The following is a 16868-nucleotide window of genomic DNA, read 5'->3' as shown; positions in this document are numbered from 1 at the left end:
ATAATAATACCTGGAGGGGAGACCCCCACCAGCCATCCTGCCCTTCCTGTCTGTGCATGCTGGCTGGCATTTTAAAATGGGTGGAGTTCAAAAGCATGCACAGCAGCTGGAGCTGCTGACTAATGCCAACCTGTGGTGAGAGGACCAGGGAAGCCCGGGCCAGCCACATCAAATGGGGATTTGTCATAGGATCTCTTGCATCCTCATGCACAGAGGCACATAGAGAGGTAATGTCAAGGTGTGTGTGCCTCTGGTGACTCCATGTATGTGAGTATCCGAGGTGGCTGACAACATGTATCACCAGTGTGTGAATGTGTGTGTGAATGGGTGAATGACTGAATGTAGTGTAAAGCGCTTTGGGGTCCTATGGACTAGAAAAGCGCTATACAAATGCAGGCCATTTACCATGCAGGCCATGTATCTGAATTACTTGTGCCAGCTCTTACTGGAACAGTGGCGCGGCTGCCCCTCCGTTGGTCTTCCATGGTCTCTTGTGTTCTGGGGGCCTCTGGATGTCTGGAGTTTTGATCTCCTCCATACCCGCTTCACACCCTGGAGGACGGGGCTGTGGCCCCCCCACACTCCCTAGCAGATCATTACATGGAGAAACCTTTGGAATGCAAGCATGCTGATCCACACAGGTATGCACACATGGGTATTCACAGACGCGGACTAAAGCTTTCTTGGCTGCTGCCTCAAAGCACACTGTGCGCTGTCTATCTTGCGTGCTGCACAATATCGTTTATTATTTAGTAAATATTGATATCTATGACTAGCTAGTTTATTGTGATGGTGCTTTGTTTTCTCTATTATTATGTTACTCTTTGTTGTTTGCTGTCTCCTCTGTTTGTTTTTTTTTGTTGTTTTTTTTTTTTCTCCATACAGGTGACCCAGGAGTTCTTTTTTTTTTCTCTCTCTCTTCCCCCCCCTTCTCACCGTCTCTTCTCCCCTTTGGTTTTCTTTCTTTCTCTCCCCCTCTTTCTCTCATTCATTCCCCCTGTCCTATCTATTAAAAAAAAAAAAAAAAAAAAAAAAAAAAGACAAAGGATGAACTGAAGCTCTGCCATCACGTAATGTCGCATACTGCTGTTTCTGATGTCATTTAAGGAAAAAAAAAAAAAAAAAAAAAAAAAAATGAATTACTTGTGCCAGGAAACTAATGTGCTGTTTGACAACCAACACCTACCCTTACCCCATGAGTTCTCCCACCTGACCTTTTCTTTGTCATGTGACACTACATCTGCTCCCGCTGATCATCTCTCTGTGAAAGCAGACTGCATTATTTTTTACTGTTTTATGTAAGATAGCTTCAGCTCTTCATCTCCATTAGCTGAGAATCACTGGCACTGACTGTTTCCTTGGTGATAAACCTGATTTGGTTTAACCACAACTCCCACATCTCTTGACATAAGGAACACCCAAAGTTCAGGCAAAGCAATTAAATGCAACTCATCTTGAAAACGTTTGAAAATTTCAAATGCTCTATCTGCAGATGAGTCATTTCTCCCACTCGTGAACTTCCATTTTCTAAGACAACCAGATCATCACCGTGAGAATAAGTTTTACTTTTATCACAAGAAGCTTTATGTGCAGAGAAATTCTGCATGGTTTCTCCACATGTGGTCAATTTTTGCACATGAGTACTAAACATTTCACAGTGCGTCCAGCGGTCGATCATGAGGGACTGCTGCCATTACATGCTGTCTCTGATTATAACTGCAGATGGTGTTTGTTTGACAGAAATCAATAAATCGCTTTCGTTTGATGAGTCATAGACATGTGTCTGCATATCAAGTCTGAACTGAAAAAAAGGCTGAGTGCACAGACAAATGAGTGGTGGATTATTGTGATTTTTCTAAATGAATGTAATCAGATATAATGCTTTCAAGTGGTGCAAGAAGGTACACTGATCCAGAGCCCAAGCAATTTATTCTTGGGCCGATATTTGCTGTTTGTCGATCTGTCAAGATTACTATTTATTATGGCTGATAAATAAAATATTAAAAGTAAAGATGACATGGGAGATATTCAATCATGTTATAAGTGTTAATGCTGAATAAGTTGCCCACTAGAGGGCACTCTGCAAATGTCTTTAGAGCCACAAACACAACAAGCAGCTGATCTGAGCTGTTAGGAAGAGTATAAACTAATACATTAAAAAAAAACCAACAAAAAAACCCCCAAACAAACTACAGATAATAAACGTGAGAGAAATGTGTTCATATGGCTGAAAGAAAAAAGTATCAGCTGATATATCAGAATACACACACATGTACACACACACACACACACGTAGAAAAATATCTAGTATACACATCCAGAAATGCATATACTATTATATATTGTACATATATTTATTAGTTTCAGATGTAGCCATTCTTGTATTTTGCTTGTTTACATTATTGTATTTTGCACAACTCTGTTGCTTGTGAAGCTCGCACACAAGAATTTCACTCACATGTGCTGTACCAATGTATCTGCACATGTGATGTGACAATAAAAGTGATTTGATTTGATTTGAATACCGAATTTTAAATGACAAAATATTGGCATCGGTATTGGTTTTAAAAGTCCTATAAAACAGAGCTTTAGCTATTCACTTGGTAAAGAGAATCACAGAAAATATGGACATCAAGAAATTATGTTTAAAATGGAATTTGGCTAAATGGAAAGACATTGTACCTTAATCAGTGACAGCAAAAACAAAACATTTAAAATCTATGCTAAGGCAGTTATGATGTCACGTATAAAGCAGATAAAAAATAATTTCAAGCTCAGATGGCTTTTGTTGCACTTGTCAAACAAAGGTCAGCTTTTGATCAAGATTTCTTAATGTCAGCTTGGTGAATTAGTTATGCAGTTAAGATAACAGATTAAACCAGTGCTCTTTGGTTTATAAACTACTGTATTTGAGTACTGATGCATTCGTGTCGCCTCGAATTTTCGGTTTACATCTCAGCTGATGGTAATGAGGGTACCGTTTGACGTCAGAGGTGTTAGTGCTGAAAGAAATTTATTTCGGCGGCATGATGTGTCCAAATTTAGCAGAAAACTGGTCACTTTTTTTCTTTTTGGTTAATTCAAACAAACTGGAGGGTTTGGGGGCTGTCTTTTTGATGTGTCATGAACGCGCAGGCCGGGAGTAAAGTCAGCCCGGTGACGCCTCCTCACTGTAACAGAGGGCTGGAGATAAAAGGACCGACACTCACTCCTCCCACTAGCCAGTACATTGAATTACTTTGTCGGTGTAAGTATCCGTATTCACGCAGGGGAGGCTGAGTTAACAGAGAAGAGAGGGGGAAAGAAAAACCCGGACGGAGCGGTTCAAAGATAAAGGAGACAGGAGTTATTTTAGCTAGGACATATACCGGTCACAGCGTCCGCACTCAGCCGGCATTTTTCTCCTTAGTTTTCTTGGTGAAACTTCGGCTCCTCATCCGTTACCGCTGGCACGGGGTGTCCCCGTTTGACTGTTGAGTCGGGGGCTTTTTTTTCTTTTTCAAAGGAAAAGAAACTTTTTACACGGAACCTTCGAGCCAGCTGATAACAAATAAAGGCACCCAGAAAGGTGAGTGTATCTATCTTTAACCTGTTTTAGTTTATTTGCAGTTACACACCTCATTAAAATATGTTCCAGAGACTCTTGACCACTAGCCATCAGTCCCGTAACGTGTCGGCGGTTAAATATGAGGCAAGTCAAGTGTCCTTTTTCACATGCAGAGGTTAGAAGTACATGCAGTCCATTAGCTATGACCATGTGCATTTACGCATCACTTACGGCATATTGGGGGATACGCCCATGGTGATGTTTTCCCATTGGAGGGGCTCGAATCATACATCAGCTGCACTCTCTTCATTATCTATTGGACAGTAAGGTTCATAATGCAAGTGGAACTAAGGAAGCTGAACACGGGGTCCTCCATCCATATGCCCAATGTGCGTTTGCTGATGTGTTGTGGACTGCTCTTAGGTTACCACTTGCATAATTCATGGCACTATTATTTTTTTTCTGTTTGGAGAGGATGATTGCTGTTTGGATTTCCCTGGTGTACTACAAGAATACAAGATTACCCTCTAGATTTGTTTTATGAAGCACTTTATCGGAGGAAGTTTATTCATCTTCAGACTTTGTCCATTGGACAGCATCCATTTGGTCAACTGTTAATAACCTTCGTGGCAGCTTTAACACTTCCCCATCTGCTACTAATTACACTTTAGTAAAAAACAAAACAAACTAACACTTTCTGTTCAGAAAGTGTTAACAGATGGTATTTATTTATGTCTCACAGGCTACCTATTACTTTTGAAGGACTTGGAGCTTGCTTAGACGGAGTTTCAGTAAAATCAATGACTGAGACTGAGTAAAGACTTTCAAAGTGACTATGCAAGCTTTTTGGTCTCTTATGGATTAACTGTCTTTGGAGTGGAGTATGCTGATCCTGTATTTTTGAACCTCTATGGGATGGCACAGTGTAGGGGAGCTCCTTTTTTGATGGCAGCCAGAACATTATTTTTATTTATTTCTCTATTACCTTGAGGCAAAGTTATTGCTCCTCTTTCAACTGAGCAAAAGGATTTTAAAGCTATGTGTAAAAATTTAGACATAAATACAATAACCTGTACTGTTGTTTCTTTTGAAATTTTTAAGTATAAAAGGGCAGAGCTGTTTTTTTTTTTCTTTTTCTTCTTTTTTTTTATGTTTAAAGTTTATCAAATGCCTCTCAGCTGACTGTCTCAGGTTTGTCTGGGCGGGGAAAGATATACTTCTTAATAGGGACGTGAAATTTCACATAATTCCCAGGTTGTTTTTCTTCTTCTTTACTTACAAAAAATAAATTTATAAGTTAAAAAAAAAAAAAATCAGAGAATGCTTGAAGTCCTTAAATCAAACGTGTGTCTTTCAGTACCTAAGTGCATCAGGGCCCAGTCAATGTGACTGTTAAATCAGCCCCTCCACAGTAGATGCACATATTCGCTGCATTTAGTTACAGTTGGACAGATTATAAAAGTTTCACTATGAGCTGTGTGCAAAAAGGGAGTGATTCACTTTGATTCACACTGGAAGCCATTTGATATGACGTGTTGACCCGAGATCAAAGGAAGCCATATTTGCCGACTTTTAGCGAAATGACCACTGGTCAAGGGAAGTGGGTGGGACTCAAGAAAGCTCTTTCTTTAACTTCCAGGTGAACAATTAAATTGACTACTAATGAGAACCCAGGATACTGCTGGTAGACATATGACTTGGTAGTAGTTGTATCAGTTGATCACCTAGGCAACCAGAACCTTAAATGTCTGCAAGACACCAGCAATCAGCTCCATAGCTGTCTGCAATGAGCGACTGGTTTTGATGTGGAAACAGCTTGATGGTTGGCCACTGGTTGGGGTGGGGGAAAAATCAATACAGCAGCCTATTGTGACATTGTATCAATCCAGATATTGATGTTTTATTAAATATATTTAAATTCTTTAGGAATACTATGAATATCTCATGCAATACCACCTTGGGATGATCTTAACCATTGCAACTTGTTTTGACTAAATGGTTGCCCAGAGATCAATAGTGTTCCTCACAGATAGTCCTGTTGAGAAGGCAATTGCACAGGTTGCCTGATGAGAGGCAATTGCCAACCGGATCCCACTCAGTTGTGGATTTCTAGCAGTCTGAATCTGTCTTATGGCAGGTTTGAGTGTTATATGGAGGAAAATTTAATTTTGCAGCACAAAAAATAAAACTAAAACCAAAATATTTTTTCTGAAGCTGTAAAAGATTTTTTTTTATTTTTTTCCCCCTCTGCCTCCTTCATCAATGTCTGTGGTCACCATGTTGCTGTCAGTTGCTTGTCATTGTTCTGTCTTGTGAACCAGAGTCTAGTTTTATTTATGTAGTATACATTTTCCTTATGAACTGAATTTTAACTGCAAATATTTATTCAATTGTTTGATGCTTCAGGTGACTGATTAACAATGGATGCCAGTTCTGAAAAGTTGTTGGCAGGGTGGCATGTTGGGAAATGTTGCTTGTACTTCCTGAACTTGCACTCTGTGATATGTGAAAAATGTGCACAGATCATCAACTGTGCAACAGTTTGTCTTATATAGTTGTTAGGCTTGTACCTAAATTATTTGAATGTCCGATCTCTAACAGCAGATCTAAAGGCCTGTAGAAACAACATTTTTGCTGGTCGTGGACTGATATTTTATTTCCAGTTTCTCATACAAAGGACATAATATTCTTTATAACATTCCAATAAGGGGAAAACATTTTATCCATCTTTAATGTGCTTTGGAAATGAGACGATGAACTAAATAATTCATTTTAATATATCCAAATGATGACTTTTCCTTTCTCATTTTTCCAACATAAATTACATATTTATATATGACAGCAAATATTCTTACTATTTCCTGGTTTTTATACACAGGGTCTAATTTTAATCCAGTGCCTTACTTTTACAATGAAAGATAAAATGGTCTACTTTACAACTGAAGGTAATCGGTTCAGAAGAACTGGTGACATACTGGGTCTAAGAACAGTGAAGTGTTCATTGCAGTGATTCACTTGTTTACCCTTTTCTTGTGTACACACACACACACACACACACACACACACACACACACACACACACACACACACACACACACACACACACACACACACACACACACACACAGTTAGTTAGAAATATTTAGAGCTTTTAAAAGAAGCTTTATGTGTTGGAGCTCTGCTCTGTGTAAAGTTGCAGTGAAAAGCTAAACACTTTGTCTGTTTGAGTGTAGTGTTGGTTATATTTCCCTGTCAGAAAATATGCCAAATATCATCAATAGCTGATATGTAGGATGTATTATCTGAAAGCTCCATATATGAGAGAAGAAAGGAAAATGTCATTGGTGCTGTAAAGCTAGAAGGAAACCACATATCAAAGTGTATGCTCTGAACTCATAGTACCCATAGGGAAAAATGTTGTCATTCATTTGTTTACTCACTGAAGCTATAGCAAATGTTTAATGCAAATGTAATAGATAACTAAGTTGGATTAGGATTTAGATTTAGGGGAAAAATGAAACACTGTGCAAAGCTGTATGTGATGATACATCCAGAAGACTATAATTTCCATAGCACTTCATATTGCAACCAATTTTTCCTCAAATTTCTGGGTGTTTTTCCCCAATTGTTGAACAGACTTGCTGTCTGTAATGGAGCAGATGTTGGCAAACCCAAGGGTGGAATTTGTGCTGAAGAGTTTTGAATCTGCTGAGTTGGAAGTTTGAGGTTTTTGCCTGTTGTAGCTTGCTATGGAACTGTAGTTGACTGGTAATAAAAATGTATTTTTTTTTTAAACAAGTTTGAAATGCACAAGCATCACAAGAATCTGTAGTTGTTTCCCTTATATTTAGACATGAACATGGTTTGTACCAGCTCTGGATGGTGACATAGTCAATTACCTATTTAGCAGATTTGCATTTGCAGAAAAGTCAAATCAAGCATTGATATTTGGAATGCAAGTAGCAACATCCTGTTGTTACATGGACATGTCATGAAGCCACTTCATTAACTATAGCTTTTGATGAATTCTGGTTAAATAAGAGGCTGCTAAAGGGCCCGCCAGAAAATTCAGAAAACTTCTGCTTTCCTACGTGTCATCTTATTTCCGGAGAAAATTTCTCACCATCGTTAAGCTTTGAACATACACAAGTATGGAAGGATCTGTGTAGGTCTCAATAACGGCTTTCTGTGAATTCTCCAACTTCTTGATGGGACTAACTGTGTTTGCATCCTCCAATTCCCAACAGACGAGAAATTAAGACGAGAACTACTCATCAAGTGAATTTTATCCTGGCCTTAACTCCCAGAGGAAGACTGGGGGCTTTGGTGCACCGTCTTTCCTAGTTTACAACTTGAACTCTGTTCAAAGCCCAAAACGGCACGTTATTTTATCAGAGCTGAATGTTCCCCTTGAAAAAGGCAATTGTAGTTTCTTGACGGAAGTCTGTTTTGTCATGTGCAAGCAAAAACAAAATGTACATTTCTTTTCATATCTTTAGTGCCTCAGGTTATCATCTAATCTAAAATTATCATCTAATCTTATTGGCTGAAAACTCAGTTCAGTAGTGTTTTCCATTTATTTCTTGTTGCAAAGTAGTTATGTCACCTATGTTTAATCATCCCAAATTAAAGCAGCTAAATGTTCACCACCATGGCGGCATTGGCTTGCTTGTTCCTGCCTCTCAGCTTCAGATGGCAGTCACAGTGGAGGACAGAGACGGGTGTGATGTCAACACACAGATGGTGGAGAAGGGCCCCGTGCAGACTTACAGATGGCACCTTGATACCACATTGTAGTCCAACTACTTTTTTTTTTTTTCTTTTCCTGCTTCCCTGTGGAAAAACAAAGTGACTGAAGAGGTCTGAGTGAACTAAGCTAATTGTGTGGTCTGTACCACCAAACAAGAGTATTATCTCGGCATGGTATGGACATCCTTGTTAGCTGTTTATGTTCCAGGTCACGGTATCAGTTCTGAAACCTTTAAAGTGGTGATACTGCAAGCTGAATAATATTATAAATTGTTAAGAAAAAAAGAAAGCATAAAAGAAATATTCCCAGTAGGGCTGGGCCATATTATACCGTTCACGGTAATACCGGTATAATGTTAGGCAACGATAGGAAAATTAAATATCGCGATAGAATGGGAGTAAAACGCGCATGCGCAGTGCCTTTGTTTTCATACGCACATGGCCGATTGTTGAGTGAAACAGATGAACCAGAATTGGTTTGTAAAAATGGTGCAACTTCCGTGATGTGGAACTGGTTTGGTGTTTGTCCGTCAGATACACAACAAAGCACATTTTTTTGCAGAACATGCAAGCGGCCGTTGTTATTGTCGTATTTGTCGGACTAAGATGCTCTTAAATCTGGGAGTAATCTGGGTCCTAAACTCCGTATACTTCAGGTCAAACAACACTGCAGCATCACTTAGAGTTAAAAACTGTCTAAATTCTTTCATCTTTAATAAAACGATCAGCATTGCTGCTTTACCAGGTGTAACTATAAAGTTTAACTTCCAGGCATCCATGAAAACAAAAGTTATTACATTTAACGGAGTTAGAAGTTAGCAGGAAGCTAGCGGAAGTTAGCTCGCTAGTTTCGCTAGTTACCTAAGCATGATATTGCATGTTCTGACTGAGAGATTTCTGAAAAAAAATCAAACGTACAGCTCTGCTATCACTTCCAACATAAATGAAGACAGGAAACTAAACAGCAGTGACGTTTGTAGGGTTACTGAAGTTGGGCTAGCTGGTATATAATGATGTGCTACGTGATCGCTAGCGACACAGCTATGTTAGCATAACATAAACAGTGAAGCTGGAGGACGAACACTAACACTTTTCCACTTATAAAAGTTAACGTGAAGGTTCTTCATGGTTAGAGACAAATGCAATCGCATGGCAGGATGCTGTAAACGGACCAAACTTCAGTCAGGTGAACAACTGAGATAATCCATCCACAATACGAGGTTAGTCATTACTATACTGCAACAACAAGGGAATAGAGCAGCTGCCAGAGAATTCAACATTAATGAATCAATGGTACAGAAGTGGAGGAAGCAAGAAGAATGAGTTTAATAAAGTTTGATTTATCTGACTGCTTTGTTTCGCTTAATGTGCCTTATAATCCCGTGCACCTTATGGTCCGAAAAATGCGTACTGCACACTGCAGTTTAATGTTGCAAAGCACCTCTTTTTTAACTTCAGTGGATATTATACATGGTTATGCTCAGGATATGTCAGCCCATTTCTACTGGAAATGCCTTTTGGTTAAACTTTCAGCAAGGAATTTGCATTTGCACTGTTACATTTTTATAAAGCTTTAATGTACATAAAAACCAGCTTCTTTTTTAAGTGAAAATAAATGGAAGGTTGTCTTTTTGCGCTAGTAATGTTGTGGAGTTGTATTTTGTCTCGCATCAATTATATCGTCGGTTATATCGTTATCGCAAATTTTCAAATATATATCGTGATAAATATTTTTGGCCATATCGCCCTGCTCTAATTCCCAGGCTGAAAAGTGCTCGTCACAACTGCATGTCTGTTGCCTTTGGCTCCTTTCTCACAGTACATTTCGCAGATGCAGTAAATGGACTATTACCTTATCACTAGGCATTAGAGGAGAGTTATTCAAGGATAACTTTATATATTTTCCTTTTTCATTAATAGGCTCACGGGTCATTTTAATGAATTAATGTTATCTTTGACAGCTGAAACATTCTATTTAATGGAAGCTTCTACATGCTGGGCACAGAACCTTAAAGCCTGGCTTTCATTCAATATCGAAGCTTTGATTAAATCCAGATGAAAGTGAGACTGTAAAGCTGCTTATAAGTCACTCTGCTTCATATAAGATGGGATCCAGATGTCATACACTGCAAGCAAACTTTGACAAAAGAAACAACACGCTCTTGTTCTTTTCCTTTGCCTTTCCCAAAGCATCCTTTGTAGTTCTGCAATTTTGTTGCTGCTTTCTTTCCTTTTTTAAAACACACAAGCTGTGTTTTTGTAGAGATGTTTTACCTACTTGTTCTTTTCTTGTTCTCTTTTTGAGCCACCAAAATGCTGACACTTTTCTTCAAGTGTAAAGCCACTTTAGTCTAGCTTACATGTTCTCGTTCTCCCCAAGATGCAATATAGTCACTTTAGCTATTCTCTGACTCATTTAGCATACCATCATTATGTTAGCATTACACTGAGTCATGCTTTGTTTTTTACTTATTGGTAGATGTTAGCATGCTAATATGTTAAACTGAGATGGGGAATGTGGTAGATGGTACGTCTACTTGATAGTTGTTAAAAGCATTTCAGCACTTTTCCATTTGCCACATGAAACCACGATATTTAACTTTGAAGTTTGGACTTCTTGTGAATTTTTGTGTGCGTATCCTGGACATAGTCATAAAACTCCATCCTCATAGCTCTTCAGAGCTTGACACTGTTCTGTGGTATTGACCTCCTATTCTGGATGCTTCTCCTCATCCTCGAAACATCTGAAATCACATGCTGTCCTAAGGTTGATGCGAAAGCACAGTGCATGTATACATTAAGCAGACAGGAGTCGGTGTGATCTTTATTTTAATGTGGTAATTATCCAAACCCACAAACAATCAGCTGCCTAACCAGTTGCAAGGCAGATGAGAGGACGGTACTGTCACATCACAACAGGAAGGAGTTCAAATCCTACAAGGTTGACTGAGATGTTTCTTTTCAAAGTGTGGATAAAAACGGGTGTTTAGGTGGCGTGCTTTCCAGATATATTCTACTATTAGGTCACCTTTAGGCCATGTAGAACGCTTCATACTGCAGCTGAAGCCCACTCCTTATTCTTACCTACGTTTTTAAAAAAAAAAAAAAAAAAAAAATGGAACGTTACTTGACCCGTTTACTGATGCATCACTTGACCCACTTAACACCTTGTTTTGCCCGCCCTGAATTGAGTGGGGAGATTTTTCTCTGTGCTTGTGCTCCCTTGTTTTGCTCAAATAATGTAATGACAATAATGTCGCTTCCTCTTTCCGCTTTCAGTGTTCTAATTAAGAGACACTGATGGACTGTGATTAAATCAATTATTTTTCATCTGATTATTACTGACCTATATTTTTGCAGATTGATGAGCTGTCAGTTTGAAGAGCACTGCATTGTCTGAATGTTTTTGCACCCCACCCCCCACTGGCTCTACTAATTCTTCTATTTGCTGCTGAAATGATTGAAATACATCCCTTCTTTCAATACGTCCTCTATCTGACTTTCAGCCAAAGTAATACTCCGAATTAGCTCAGCTCTGGAGCTGGTCTTTTAAATCTCAGGCTTTATTGCAGAAAAATGCTGTGTTGTCTTCATCTGTTAAACTCAGTTGGACAACAGTGGAAAAATAATCATTGGCCATTCATTCCAATCACGTCCAATCACGAAGGAATATGTCACTCACAGGAGCTCAGTGAATTCCAGCATGATGCCGTGATAGGAGGCCACCACAAGTCCAGTTGTGAAATTTTCCCTCTACTCAGTCGACTGTTGGTGGCATAACAAAATGGAAGGAACTGGGAACAACAGCAAGTCATAAGAAGAGTTGCAGATGTTATAGTTGCAAAGTGTAGGCCCACACCATATTAAACCCTATGGATTAAGAAAAGAGACTTAAGTTCATATGCGTGTGAAGGGCAATAAGTGTACCTAAGCGCCTGCAACTTCACATTGCATATCATTATTACTAATCACCAAATGTTACTGACAGTATCTCTGGTCAGCGCATTAATTTTTGCTTTCACCTTGACAACAAACTCTCAGACTGTCGTGCTGTTTAACATGTCCTGTTTAACTGCTATACGATTATAATGCATTTTCCAAAGTCCTCCTAATTCTATTCACCTAATTTAATAATTCTGTCTGTTTCAAAATTGGGGTACGTTATGGGGCAAATTATGACTTGTTCAAAATGTTGGTCATGAGCAGGAAAAACCTCAAAGAGCCTTTATTTGAGCTTTGTTTGTGCTGTTTTCCTCTTTTCTCAGGCCAGAATGTTCTGGCGTCAGCGACTCTCTACTCATGTGTTGAATATGCAGCTTTGCTTTTGTTTTTTGTTTCTTCATCTTGATATAAGCTTGAGAGCACTAGGGGAGCGTGAACACTGAAGCATGTTATTGAATATGCAACAGCCATAGGCCTTTGCTTATAGGTGAAACTGCATTAATTCTCATGAATACATGAAGGAATAGGCTTGAGGTCACCATGCTGACTTCAAATGACCTTTTGTGTCCCAGCTGAAATGAGATCTGCTTCCTTTTTTATTTTTATTTTTTATGATTTTAGTATGTTTGCCCACAATTACTAAATGATACCAAGTAAATACATTCACCAGCTATTGGTGAACCTTCTGTCACACTACACACACGTTTTTATCTTAAGGAGTGCTAAGGATGAAAAGTACTTGTAAATCATTACTAAAGTGTAACTGTTGTTCTTAGCCAAGTGCTGTTATTGTCTTACTAATGCATGTTGTGCAGTCTCAATTAGTATCTTTATACATTAATCACAATGTACCAGAATCTGTTGGTTGGAGTTATTTTCCCCTTGCGTCACCTGAAAGGTTGGTTTACATAAACACAGAAATTAAACAGTCAGTCAACTGGCCTGTTCTAACATGTCTCCAGATTTTTGGTTCCCCAGGAAACTCACCAGCCTCTTTCTCACGGTAATAGGAATTTGACATGCGTGCGCGTCTTTTCAGATGTCACATAACCTGGCTGATCTTTACATTAGGCCCTGTATGCTTCAGGAAAAACTGAACAGGATGGAGGTGGACCCCTGCCTGGTGGCTTGGATCTCCGACTACCTCACCGACAGACCACAGTACGTCAGGCTGAAGGACATTACGTCTGACACTGTGGTCAGCAGCACAGGAGCACCACAGGGAACTGTGCTGTCCCCTCTTCTCTTCACCCTGTACACCTCTGACTTCTGCTACAACTCTGAATTATGCCATATTCAGAAGTTTGCAGATGACACGGCCATCATGGGGTGTATCTGGGATGATCAGGAAGAGGAGTACAGAAGTCTGGTGAGGAACTTTGTCGCATGGAGTCACACAAACCACCTGCAACTCAACACCTCAAAGACTAAGGAACTGGTTGTGGACTTCGGGAGGTCCAGAGAAGGTCCACTGCCGGTTCAGATAGAGGGGGAGGAGGTGGAGGTGGTCAACAAGTACAAGTACCTCGGGCTGTGGGTGGACAATAAACTGGACTGGTCATGCAACACAGAGCACCTGTATAAAAAAGCCCAAAGCCGACTGTACTTCCTCAGGAGGCTGAGGTCTTTTAACATCTGCAGGAAGCTCCTGAGGATGTTTTACCAGTCGGTGGTTGCTGGAGTACTTTTCTATGCTGTGGTGTGCTGGGGGAGCAGCACAGCAAAGAAGGACTCATCCAGGCTGGAGAAACTGATCAGGAGGGCTAGCTCTGTGGTCGGCATGAAGCTGGACACTCTGGTGACAGTGGCAGAGAAAAGGACATTAAAGAAACTGATGGACATTATGAACAATGCTGGGCATCCTCTGCACACGGCCATAAACAATCAGAAGAGTCTGTTCAGTGACAGGTTGCTTCTCCCCAAGACAAGAACTAACAGACTTAAAAACTCCTTTGTCCCACACGCCATCAGACTGTTTAACTCCTCTCTGGAGGGGAGAGGGAGGGGAAACAGGAGGACAAAGGAGGGGGGAACAACTAAGCTGTAGTGCCTCTTCACCTCACTGTACAATACCTTGTGCAATACTTTTTGTAAATAGTCAACAGTGCAATAGACTCAATACTTGAAATGTGCAATTCACTTGTATTTTTATTTTTTATTCCTATTTATTCTATTTATCCCCTTTGTATATTTTATTTATATTTGTCTCTGTATTTGTATGTGTGTGTGTGTGTGTGTGTGTGTGTATATATATATATATATATATATATATATATATATATATATATATATATATATATATATATATATATATATATATATATATATATATATATATATATATATATATATATATATATATATATATATATATATATATATATATATATATATATATATATATATATATATATATATATATATATATATATATATATATATATCTCATAACAATTCTGTAACTGTAACTTCGGTCGTTGCTGTGCTTTTTGGAAGTCGAATTTCCCAGAGGAACCCACCCGAGGGATTAATAAAGTTCTATCTTATCTTAAGACTTGCAGAGGTTTCAATGCATTGTAATGCAGGGAACTATTTGGCTTTGTTATATTGTTTCTACTTTAATCATTATTTGTATTATTAATAAATATATAAATGTGAACAACATTGCACTGTTAACCTGTGAATCAGATGTGGTAAACACTGCAATCTTGTGATGCAGGTCTGTCATTAAAGTGCACAGGAAGTCATGGGGTTTTCTTAACAGTAAGCAGCAACAATGATTTGTTTATATTAAACACAAGAAAAGGAGGGTGTCAGAAATGTTGTTTGAAGTGCAATTGATCTTCCGTGGCCTAAATGCAAGACCTCTAGAATGAACTGGCTTTAACAGCTTTGATGTCAGTGCTCTCCCTTTGCTCCTTATAATAGGCTTTATCACCCATTAGCAAGGTCTCCATGGAGCTCAGTTACTAGGTATCTATTGCACATCTCAATAAGCATGTCAGAGTATTGGAACATGACATGCAGCTGCAGATTTTGCATTGTCAGAACTTCCTGGACCTCCTCTTGTTTCATTATGTATGTAACCCTTGGGTCATCTACTGAAAAGTTTGAGTGAGCATTTTCTCTGCATTCTCAGCAGGTCCATCCTCACTAGTTATCTTGTTTTGGGTTTGTTTTTTTTTTTTTGTTTTTTTTAAATGGTCTTGATTACTTTGCAGCAGATGTGTAGAGGCAACCCCCCCCCCCCCTTTTTTTTTTTTTTTTTTTTTTTGTTTTTTGTTTTTTGTTTTTTGTTTTTGTGAAGTATCTTTTTAAGAATATATTATTCACAATTAGCAGGTTTGCGTTTGGTCTTGCAGTTCTCTGCTGCTCGGTCTCTTTCAGTTCCCTGACCAAAGGAAGACGATGTTTTCTGCTGGGAAACTGCTGAAGCATTTCCTCCCCTGCTGACTGTTTTCTCTGGGTGTACTTTTGATTGGAGGAAATGAGGCAGCAGAAAAGAAGATGGTAAAAGCTGTTTAGGGGTTTTTCCATGCACCCCTCTCATGTTCTCCTCCTCTCCACACAAGTTCAGACACCTTGTGACAGACAGTAATGGCAGGAAGTCTGCTTCTCGTGTGACGAAAGCTTTGAGCACTTGTTGACTTTGCCGCTTAATCTGTTTGAGTTCAGAATGAGGCCATTTAGGTGACAGGATCTGAAAAGTTGCTCTATTCTTCTGATGTGTTGCTAAATATGCAGAAAGCTCTGTTCTTCTTACTGTGTAATTTTTGAAAGATTTTAATCAAAGTTTCAGTTTTTGTGGCTCGGTTGTTGTGTCTGTGACTCAGTGAGTCACTGTGACAGAGCAGCCCACACTGCTTATGGTGGTTACATTTCCACACCTACTGTGGTCAGAGGTGTCACATCCATGTTGGCAAAATATGATAGTGTAGCTCCAGTCTTGGCTGAACATGTATTCAGTCTGTGGTGAACATCACGACTTGTGCTGTAATTAACTAGGCTTCACTAATTCATTGCATCTTATTTAAGAATTAATTGTGTCCACTGGGCTGTATTTGGCTGATGAGTTTTTGCTTAGACATTATGCTGATAAAGGGATTAATGGGGGAGCATTTCTTTCTTTTATTCAGGCTTGAGGAGATGAGCGATGGGGGTATTTAACCCCAAAATGAAAAATGCATAAGCCTTCCATTTTAAGGTGACAAATCTGTGCTCTCGGTGCTGCTCCATCTACTTACGATGATATCATTCATCAAATAGGTGGAATTCTAAAGGCCCGTTTGATGTTTATCTCAACTAAAGTAGTTATGGCGTGTAATATTTTTTTGACTTTGAGAGTACAAGTGGATGTAACACTTTCATGAATGGAAGCTTTTGGGGGTAAACAAGTTATGACATCAGCCTTTCCTGTAACAACATGGAGGGGTTTCTGTGGCAACCGGTTGGAACATTATGTCAACAAAGAGATGGCATGACAGTGCTGAAAGTGTTTTTTAGTTTGCCTTTGTGATCACACCAAACTTTGCTGTGTCAGCTTCACATTTGTTTTCCTGTCTTAAAGGCTTGGTCGACAAGCCCAAACATAAATCCATATTTGTTTTTTGTTCCAGTGTCGGCAGCAGAA

At 39.1% G+C, this 16868-nt stretch overlaps 1 protein-coding gene across 4 annotated transcripts in view; it reads left to right on the top strand.

Moving 5' to 3' along the window:
* The first annotated feature begins 3188 nt into the window (after positions 1–3188).
* The window catches only part of gdpd5b (glycerophosphodiester phosphodiesterase domain containing 5b), a 42855-nt gene continuing 29175 nt past the window's right edge, over positions 3189–16868 (top strand). For all 4 annotated transcript variants that reach the window (XR_013972376.1, XR_013972377.1, XR_013972378.1 and 1 more), the window contains exon 1: positions 3189–3568. The gene's annotated coding sequence lies outside the window, so the exon portion shown is untranslated. The remainder of the gene's footprint in view (positions 3569–16868) is intronic.

Source organism: Rhamphochromis sp. 'chilingali' (assembly GCF_963969265.1).
Source record: "Rhamphochromis sp. 'chilingali' genome assembly, chromosome: 8".
Taxonomy (NCBI): domain Eukaryota; kingdom Metazoa; phylum Chordata; class Actinopteri; order Cichliformes; family Cichlidae; genus Rhamphochromis; species Rhamphochromis sp. 'chilingali'.
Note: the sequence above shows the minus strand (reverse complement) of the source record. Positions and strands in the feature narration are given on the sequence as shown.